Source organism: Onychomys torridus, chromosome 1 (genome assembly GCF_903995425.1).
Source record: "Onychomys torridus chromosome 1, mOncTor1.1, whole genome shotgun sequence".
Taxonomy (NCBI): Eukaryota; Metazoa; Chordata; class Mammalia; order Rodentia; family Cricetidae; genus Onychomys; species Onychomys torridus.
Window position 1 is genome coordinate 131884466 of NC_050443.1, and position 10050 is coordinate 131894515.

The window sequence follows — 10050 nt, forward strand, 5'->3', positions numbered from 1 at the left end:
ATGACTTTCATGGAGAATATTTCAGAAGTGACTGAATTTATTCCTGTGGGGTTAACAAATACCCCAGATCTTCAGGTCCCTTTATTTATCATTTTCATTCTCCTTTATTTGATCACACCGATTGGGAACTTCAGGATGATCATGTTGATTCTCCTAGACTCCTGTCTCCACACTCCTGTGTACTATTTCCTCTGTAACCTCTCCCTTGTGGACTTTGTTTATGGTTCAGCAGTCACTCCCAAAGTAATGGAAGGGTTTTTCACAGAAGAGAAGGTCATATCCTATAACACGCATGTGCTGCCCAGATGTTCTTCTTGGTAGCCTTTGCCACTGCTGAAAGGTTCCTCCTGGCCTCAATGGCTTTTGATCTTCATGAGCAGTATGTAAGCCCCTACATTACTCAAGCTCCATGACAAGGGCCACATGTTTCATAATTGTTACCAGTTGTTGTATCAATGGATTTCTGCAATGCTCCATCCTTGTTGCTTTCACTTTCCATCTCTCCTTCTGTCATTCCAAAGTGATTAATCACTTTTTCTGTGACATTCCCCAATACTTGCTCTGTACATTTGATATTGTTTTTGTTCTTGTGTGGTTATCTTGAACTTTTTTTTTTACTTTTTTAAAATTTATTTTATTATTATTATGTGTTTTAATTTTATACATCAGCCCTGTCCTCCTCCCTCCCACCCCCGCCCCCACCTTTCCCCAGATCCTCCCCTCCATTCCCATGTCCGCCAGGACCAAGACACACCTGTGGATTCATTTTAACCTGGTAGATTCAGTAGAGGCAGGTCCTGTCCCCTCCTTCCAGACTGAGCATGTGTCCCTGTGTAAGCCCAAGGTTCCAAACAGCCAGCTCATGCACTAAGGACAGGTCCTGGTCCCACAGACTGGGTGCCTCCCAAACAGATCAAGCTATTCAAATGTCTCATTTATCCAGACGGTCTGATCTAGCTGGGGGCTCCTCAGCTGTTGGTACATAATTCATGTGCTTCCATTCGTTTGGCTATTTGTCCCTGTGCTTTTTGCAATCTTGGATTCAGCAATTCACACTCTTGCAGTCCCTCCTCTTTCTCGACAGTTGGACACCTGGAGCTCCACCTGGGGCCTGGCTGAGGATCTCTGCATCCACTTCCATCAGTTATTAGACGAGAGTTCCAGCACGACAGTTAGGGTGTTTAGCCATCTGATCACCAGACTAGGTCAGATCAGGCTTACTCTCGACCATTGCCAGCAGTCAACAGAGGATATAATATCATTGTGGATTTCTGGGGACCTCTACAGCACTCTGCCTATTCCTCTTCTCATGTGGTCTTCATTTATCATGGTCTGTTATTCCTCATTCTACCTTTCTGTTCTTGATCCACCTGGGATCTCCTGCTCCCCTAAGCTTTCTTTCCCTCAAATCTTGCCATTCATTACTCCCACTGTCGTGCAGGTCGTTCATGTAGATCTTATCCATTTCTCTGTCATTGGGTGATTCCTGGGTCTTTCCTAGGGTCCCGTATTCCAGGTAGCCTCCCTGGAGTTGTGTAGCAATTCTAGTCATCTTTGTTTTATATCTAGTAGCCTACTATGAGTGAGTACATACCGTGTTTGTCCTTCTGAGTCTGGGTTACCTCACTCAGGATGATTTTTTCTAGATCCATCCATTTGCCTGCAAACCTCATGATGTCATTATTTTTCTCTGCTGAGTAGTACTCCATTGTGTATATGTACCATATTTTCTTTATCCATTCTTCAGTTGAAGGGCATCTAGGTTGTTTCCAGGTTCTGGCTATTACAAACAAAGCTGATACGAACATAGCTGATCAAATGCCCTTGAGGTATTATTGAGCATTCCTTGGGTATATACCCAAGAGTGCTACAGCTGGATCTTGGGGGAGATGGATTCCCAATTTGCTAAGGAACCGCCATATTGATTTCCAAAGTGGCTGTGCAAGCTTGCATTCCCACCAGCAGTGGAGGAGAGTTCCCCTTGCTCCACAACCTCTCCAGCATAATCTGTCTTCTGTGCTTTTGATCTTAGCCACTCTTACAGGTGTAAGGTGGTATCTCAGAGTCCTTTTGATTTGCATTTCCTGGATAATTAGGGATGTTGAGCAATTCCTTAAATGTCTTTCAGCCATTTTAACTTCCTCTGTGGAGAATTCTCTGTATAGTTCTATAGCCCATTTCTTAATTGGACTGTTGGGCATTTTGATGTCTAATTTCTTGAGTTCTTTATCTATTCTGGATATCAGCCCTCTGTCATATGTGGGGTTGGTGAAGATCATTTCCCATTCTGTAGGCTGTCGCTTTGTCTTGTTGACTGTGTCTTTTGCTCTACAAAAGCTTCTCAGTTTCAATAGGTCCCATTGATTGATTGTTTCTCTCAGTGACTATGCTACTGGTGTTATATTACAAAGTGCTCTCTGGTGCCAATGCATTCAAGAGTACTTCCTACTTTCTCTTCTATCAGGTTCAGAGTAGCTGGATTTATGTTGACATCTTTGATGCACTTGGATTTAAGTTTTGTGCATGTTGACAGACATGGATCTATTTGCAGTCTTCTAAAAATTGACATCCACTTATGCCAGCACCATTTGTTGAAGATGCTTTCTTTCTTCTATTGTACATTTTTGGCTTCTTTGTCAAAAATTATATGTTCATAGGTGTGCAGGTTAATGTCAAGGTCTTCAGTTCGATTCCATTGGTTCACATGTTGGTTTTTATGCCAGTACCAAGCTGTTTATATTATGGTAGCTCTATAGTAGTGCTTGAGGTCGGGGATTGTGATGCCTCCAGACGATGTTTTATTTTACAGAATTCTTTTGGCTATCCTGGGTTTTTTATTTTTCTACATGAAGTCTTTCCAGATCTGTGAAGAATTGTGTTGGTAATTCGCTGGGAATTGCGTTGAATCTGTAGATTGCTTTTGGTAAGATTGCCATTTTTACTATGTTAATCCTGCCTATCCATGAGCATGGGAGATAATTTCCATTTTCTGACATCTTCTTCAATTTCTTTTTTCAGGGACTTAAAGTTCTTGTCATATAGGTCCTTCACATGCCTAGTTAGTGTAACCCCAAGGTAATTTATATCATTTGTGGCTATTGTAAAGGGTGATGTACCTATGATTTCCTTCTCAGCCTGTCTGTCTATTGTATATAGGAAGGCTACTGATTTTTTGAGTTGATCTTGTATTCTGCAATGTTGCTGAAGGTTTTTATTAGCTGTATCAGTTCCTTGGTTGAATTTTTGGGGTCACTCATGTATACTATCATGTCATCTGCAAACAGGGAGAGCTTGACTTCTTCCTTTCCAATTTGTATCCCCTTATTTCTTTATGTTGTCTTATAGCTCTGGCTAGAACTTCAAGTACTATATTGAATAAATATGGGGAGAGGTGACAGCCTTGCCTTGTTTCTGATTTTAGTGGTATTGCTTTGAGTTTCTCTCCATTTAATTTGATGTTGTCTGTTGGCTTGCTGTAGATTACCTATATTATGTTTAGGTATGTTCCCTTTATTCCTGATCGCTCCGAGACCTTCATCTTGAAGGGGTATTGGATTTTTTCAAATGCCATTTCTGCATCTAGTGAGATGATCATGTGGTTTTTTTCTTTGAGTTTGTTTATATGGTGTATTACATTCACGGACTTTCATATGTTGAACCACCCCTGCATCCCTGGGATTAAGCCTAGTTGATCATGGGGGATAATTGTTTTGATGTGTTCTTGGAGTCTGTTTGCCAGCATTTTATTGAGTATTTTTGCATCAATGTTCATGAGGGAGATCGTTCTATAGTCCTCTTTCTTTATTGCATCTTTGTTGGGTTTAAGAATCAGGGTAATTGTAACCTCATAGAAGGAGTTTGGTAATATACCTTCTGCTTCTATTGTGTGGAGCAATTTAAAGAGTATTGGCATTAAGTCTTCTTTGAAGATCTGGTAGAATTCTATACTGAAACCATCAGGTCCAGGGCTTTTTTTGGTTGGGAGACTTTTAATAACTGATTCAATTACTTAGAGGTTATTGGACAATTTAAATGGTTTATCTGGTCTTGATTTAAATTAGGTATGTGGTCCGTATGCAGAAAATTATCCATTTCTTTTAGATTTTCCAGTTTTGTGGAGCAGAGGTTTTTGTAGTATGACCTGATGATTCTCTGGATTTCCTCGTTGTCTGTTGTTATGTCCCCCTTTTCATTTCTGATTTTGTTAATTTGGATGCTCTCTTTCTGTCTTTTGGTTAGTTTGGATAAGAGCTTGTCTATATTGTTGATCTTCTCAAAGAACCAACTCTTTTTTTCATTAATCCTTTGTATTGTTCTCTTCGTTTCTATTTTATTGATTTCAGCTCTCAATTTGATAATTTCCTGGCATCTGTTCCTCCTGGCAGACTTTGCTTCTTCCTGTTCAAGGGCTTTCAGGTGTGCTTGTCATGTCACTAGTGTGAGATTTCTCCGGCTTCTTTATGTGGGCATTTGGTGCAGTGAATTTCCCTCAAAGCACTGCTTTCATAGTGTCCCATAAGTTTGGGTATGTGGTGTATTCATTTTCATTGATCTCTAGGAAGTCTTTAATTTCATTCTATATTTCTTCGTTAATGCGTTGGTGATTCAGTTGAGCATTATTCAGTATCCATGAGATTTTAGGATTTCTGTAGTTTTTTCTGTTGTTGAAATCTAACTTTAAACCATGGTGGTCTGATAGAACACAGAAGGTTATTCCAATTGTTTTGTATCTGTGGAGATTTCCTGTGTGGCCAAGTATGTGGTTGATTTTAGAGAAGGTTCCATGTGGTGCTGAGAAGAAGGTATATTCTGTTTTGTTTGGGTGGAATGTTCTGTAGATATCGATTAAGTCCATTTGAGCCATGACATCAGTTAAGTACATTATGTCTCTGTTAAGTTTCATTCTGTCCACAGATAAAAGTGGGGTGTTCAAGTATACCCCTATTAATGTGTGGGGTTTTATATGTGATTTAAGCTTTAGTAATGTTTCATTTATATATGTGGGTGCCCTTGTGTTTGTGGCATAAATGTTCAGAATTGAGACTTCATCTTGGTGTATCTTCCCTGTGATGAGTATGTCATGTCCTTCATCATCTCTTTGGATTGATTTTAGTTTGATGTCTATTTTGCTGTATATTCAGATGGCTACACCAGCTTGCTTCTTAAGACCATTTGATTGGAAAATCTTTTCCCAGCCCTTTCTTATTAGGAGGTATCTGTCTTTGAATTTGAGCTGTGTTTCTTGTATGTAGCAGAAAGATGGATCCTGTTTTCGTATCCATTCTGTTAGTCTGTGTCTTTTTATAGGTGAATTAAGTCCATTGATATTAAGGGTTATTAATGACCAGTGATTGTTTGTTCCTGTTGTTATTTTTATTTATTTATTTTTTTTTTTTGTGGTAGTGTGTGTGTACTTCTCTTCTTTGGGCTTTACTGTTGTAGTGTTATCTATTGCCTGTGTTTTCATGGGTGTATCTGCCTTCCTTAGGTTGGGATTTTCCTTCTAGTTCTTGGTTTTGTCTTGGAAGGTCTTGTTCACTCCATCTATGTTGATTGAAAGTTTTGCTGGGTATATTAGCCTAGGATGGCATCCATGGTCTCTTAGTGTCTGCATTAAATCTGTCCAGGTCCTTCTGGCTTTCAAAGTCTCCATTGAGAAATCAGGTGTTATTCTGATGGGTTTGCCTTTGTAAGTCACTTGGCATTTTTCCTTTCCTCCCCTTAATATTCTTTGTTTATTCTGTACATTTAGTTGTTTAATTATTATGTGCTGAGGGGACTTTTTTTGGGTGTCTAGTCTGTTTGGTGTTCTATAGGCTTCTTGTATCTACATAGTCATTTTCTTCTTTAAGTTGGGAAAGTTTTCTCCTATGATCTTGTTAATTATGTTTTCTGTGCCTTTGACCTGGTATTCTTCTCCTTCCTCTATCTCTATTATTCATAAGTTTGGTCTTTTCATGCTGTCCCAAATCTCTGGGACATTTTGGGTCATGACTTTGTTGGTTTTAGTGTTTTCTTTGTCTGATGAATCTATTTCTTCTAAAGTATTTTCAACACCAGAGATCCTCTCTTCCATCTCTTGCATTCTTTTGGTTATACTTGCCTCTGAAGTTCTTGTTTGTTTACTCAGATTTTCTATTTCCAACATTCCTTCTGGTAGTGTCTTCATTTTTTCTATTTCCCTCTTCAGGTCTTGGACTGTGTCCCTTGCTTTTTCAGGATTTTCTTTCAAGGATTTATTGTTTTCTTCGGCTTTAATTGTCCTTTCCTCTAGTTTTTTTTAATAGCATTCTTTTCATTTTTTTGTTTGTCTGTTCATCTAGTTTAGTTTTGATTTCTTCTATTAAGGCTCTAGCCTCTTCATGATGTTACTTATAAGGTTGTTTACTCCGTCTTCTTCTTCCATTGTGTGATGTTCAGGTCTAGCTGTTGGAGAAGGGCTAGGTTCTGGTGATGCTGTATTGCTCTTTAATTTGTTGAATGTACTTCTGCCTTGGCATCTGCCCATCTCCTCATGGATTTGTACTTGGTCTTAACAGTGTACTTGGTCCAGACTGAGCTGATAGATTTAGGAAACCTCTCTCTGGTCCAGATGGAAGCTCTGGGCCTGATTGGAGCTCTGGTCCAGATGAGAGTGCTGGCTGGATAGGAACTGGGGGCTGGACTCTGAATCTTAGGAGGTCCCTGGGGTCTACTTATCTTGTCTAGATTGGAGCTTCTCTGGTCCAGATGGGAGTTCCAGGGCAGAATGGAAGGTTGGGGATGGTCTCTGATTCTCAGGAAGTGGCTGGTTTCTCTGGCAGATGGGTGTGGGGGCAGGGTGTGGAGACTGCAGGGTCTGTCTGCAGTTTTGGAAAAGGGGAGCCTTCCCATAGGGCCTGCCAATTGGCTGGAAACTGGGGCCAAGTTGGTCAGGTCCTCCCAGGATGGCCTGTGTCCATGGGTGGGACCCAGGGGCAGTTGCCTCTCTGACTATAACCCCAGGCACTCACCTCTGGTCCAGATAGGAGTTCTGGAGGGGACAGGAGCTGGAGGATGGTCTCTGAGTCTCAGCAAGTGGCTGGGGTCTCGGGCAAATGGGTGTGGGGGCAGGTTTGGAGACTTCAGGGTCTGCCTGCAGTCTTGGAAAAGGGGAGCCTTCCCACAGGGCCCGCCGATTGGCCCGAAACTGGGGCCAAGTTGGTCAGGTCCACCCAGGATGGCCTGTGTCCAGCGGTGGGACCCAGGCACAGTTCCCTCTCTTATCATGAAGTCTTCCTTACTTATTTTCATTGCAATCTTGAGGATGTGTTCAGTAGAGGGCCAAAAGGCGCTTTCAACCTGTATATCACATGCCACCACTGTTTCTCTTTTCTATGGGACAATCATCTTCATGTACTTACAGCCCAACTTCAGTCACTCTATGGACAGAGACAAAATGGCATGTATGTTCTACACCATGATTATTCCTGTGTTGAACCCTCTAGTCTACAGCCTGAGAAATAAAGAAGTCAAGAATGCATTCAAAAAGGTTGCTGGAAAAATGCTGTCTACATGGAGCTTAGCCAACTAACTAAAGCTTTTTCAATGCATGAAAAACTTCATTGGGACTGTATAGTCTAACAATATTTTCAATTGTAATTATTTCTTATCTGTGATTTTTGTATTAAACTTCATTGTTCATTTTCTTTTGGGAAATATAATTTAGAGTAAACTGTGATCATCTTGCCAGAAACAAGATTTAATTCAGTTCAAAACCAAAATTATAATGCCAGGTATACTAAACATCACATACTACTTCATATAGTTGGTATAAAGTGTGTCTTAAAAGTATGAATGTATCTATTCTATGCTGACTCTCTAAGACACTGTTTCCTATTTACCAGATCAGGTCTCATATAAAATGCCATCCCTCTCCCTGTTACTGCTCAACTCTCTTATACCGAAATGGTATTGTAGGAAAAAGGGCTGGCTAAAGAAACCCACCCTGACCTTGGTGGAAATTAGAAATTAGCACAGAATTAGGAAAGGATGTCTCAGATAAAGCTGTGAGAGAAACACAGTCTATCTCAAATCAGAGCCATCTCTTCACCCTGTCCAACTGACTTGTGAAACTAACCAATCACAGAGCAGAATAGTAGAACACTAGGAGCAGGTTGACTCTACCCCCTAGACTTCTTGTGAAAAAGTCCCCTGCCAAGTCAGTTAGAAAGGAAGCCTGGTAGAGGAAGCAACTCTCCTGGACTCCTCCTTCACAAATAAACCTCTTCCTCAAAAGGGATTTTTGGGTGTGAAGATCTTCATTCACTGGCATAGAGAATATCTAAGGATGTCCCCCAGCAGAGAAAATGAGGGAGAGGAGAAAGAGAGAGAGAGAGAGAGAGAGAGAGAGAGAGAGAGAGAGAGAGATGAAAGAGTAGGGCAAGGAGGAGCTGAACAGATCTTTTCTAAGATGTCCCTTAGTGGACTGAGCAAGGGGGAGCTGAACAGAAGAACCTTGCTAAGACATCCCTTAGTGGACAGAGAGAACTATAAGTAACACTTTTCTTTGGAGCCGCAGGAGATTGCTATGTTTCTTCAGGGGTTTCCCCTTTCTCAGAGTGAAGCAAAAGAAGCAACATCTTAGGTCAGAGAAGCAGAGCTCTGCTAGGAAGCCCCCTTAAGTGGGGGCTGAGCAAAGCTCAGCTTTAGAGACTCTCCAGGAGAGGAGCAGGATTGCTATATCCTGCAGGGAAACCATCCCCTATCACCTCAGGTATACCTTGACTTTCCCAAAGAGTCAAGATATCCTTTTGCTGAAGCAGTTCCAGGCCTGACTCTCCCGAGAAGTCAGAAAAATTTCTTCTCAGGGTTGAACTGTCTCCAGTTCACCCATCAAAGCTGTGCTCTACAGCTCCAGGTGTCTGGGACACCTTCAGGGTAGAGCTCTTGTTCTAAGCAGCTTGAGGTGTCCAGGATACCTCACCCTCCATGGCTGAACTGTCTCTAGTTCAGCCATCACAGCTGTGCTCAACAGCTTCAGGTGTCCGGGACACTTTCAGGGCAGAGCTCTTGTTCTCAGTAGCTGGAGGTGTCTGGTATACCTCGCCCTCTAGGGCTGAACTTTCTCCTTGCAGTTTTAGCCTTCAAATTACTAATGTTTTTGGTGCTGAAACCTGGGACACCAAACCCAGAGTTTTTGCAGTTTACTTATAGGTAACATTTTACTGTCATGATTTTTTTATTTACTGAGGATATGTGCTAACATCTGAAGATTTCAAGATTATCCATTTATAGAGAATATTTGTTATTTGTCTTTCTGTATTTGGGTCACCTAAATCAACATTTCATTATATCCATTTACCTGCAAAGTTCAAGTTTTCCTATTTATTTACAGTTGAATACTATTCCATAGAGTATATCTACAATATTTACATTACCCATTCATTATTTGAAAGGATTTTAGATAGTTTCCATTTCCTAACTATTGTGAATAGAGCATCAATGAACACAGCTCTGAAAATGTGTGTGGAATAGAATGTTGAGTCTTTGGGCATATTCCCAGGAATAATATATCTTGATGTTACCATTTTTAGCATTCTTAGAATTCTCCACATTGATTTCCATAGTGGCTACACATCTTTAAAAACTCACCAACAGTATATGAATGTTTCCTTTTCCTTGCACTCCTTTTAGTATTTGTTATTTTTAACTCATTGGCACAGGAAAGATCATTGAATAGGATACTAATAACATAGACTAAATACTTATAATAAATGGCATCTCATGAAACTGAATGCTTCTCTATATGAAAGTACACCATCATTGAAAAAACAGACAGCATATATGATCATAAAAGATCTTTTCAAATTATACTACTCATAGAGGCTATCTAATGTATATATTTTTAAAACACTTCCTAAAGGATGAAAATCAAGAAACAAAAAACCCGACTGCAATTGTATTTTAATGCTACACAGAATTCTCAAAAGATTATATGCAAATGGCCAAGAAACACTTAAAGAAGTCTTCACCATTCTTAGTCATCAGGAAAATCCAAATTAAACCTATCTTGAGATTTCATCTTACAAG

General features: G+C 40.3%; 1 pseudogene; it reads left to right on the plus strand.

Moving 5' to 3' along the window:
• LOC118577833 lies at nucleotides 1-7552 on the plus strand (annotated as a pseudogene).
• Nucleotides 7553-10050: the final 2498 nt, after the last annotated feature.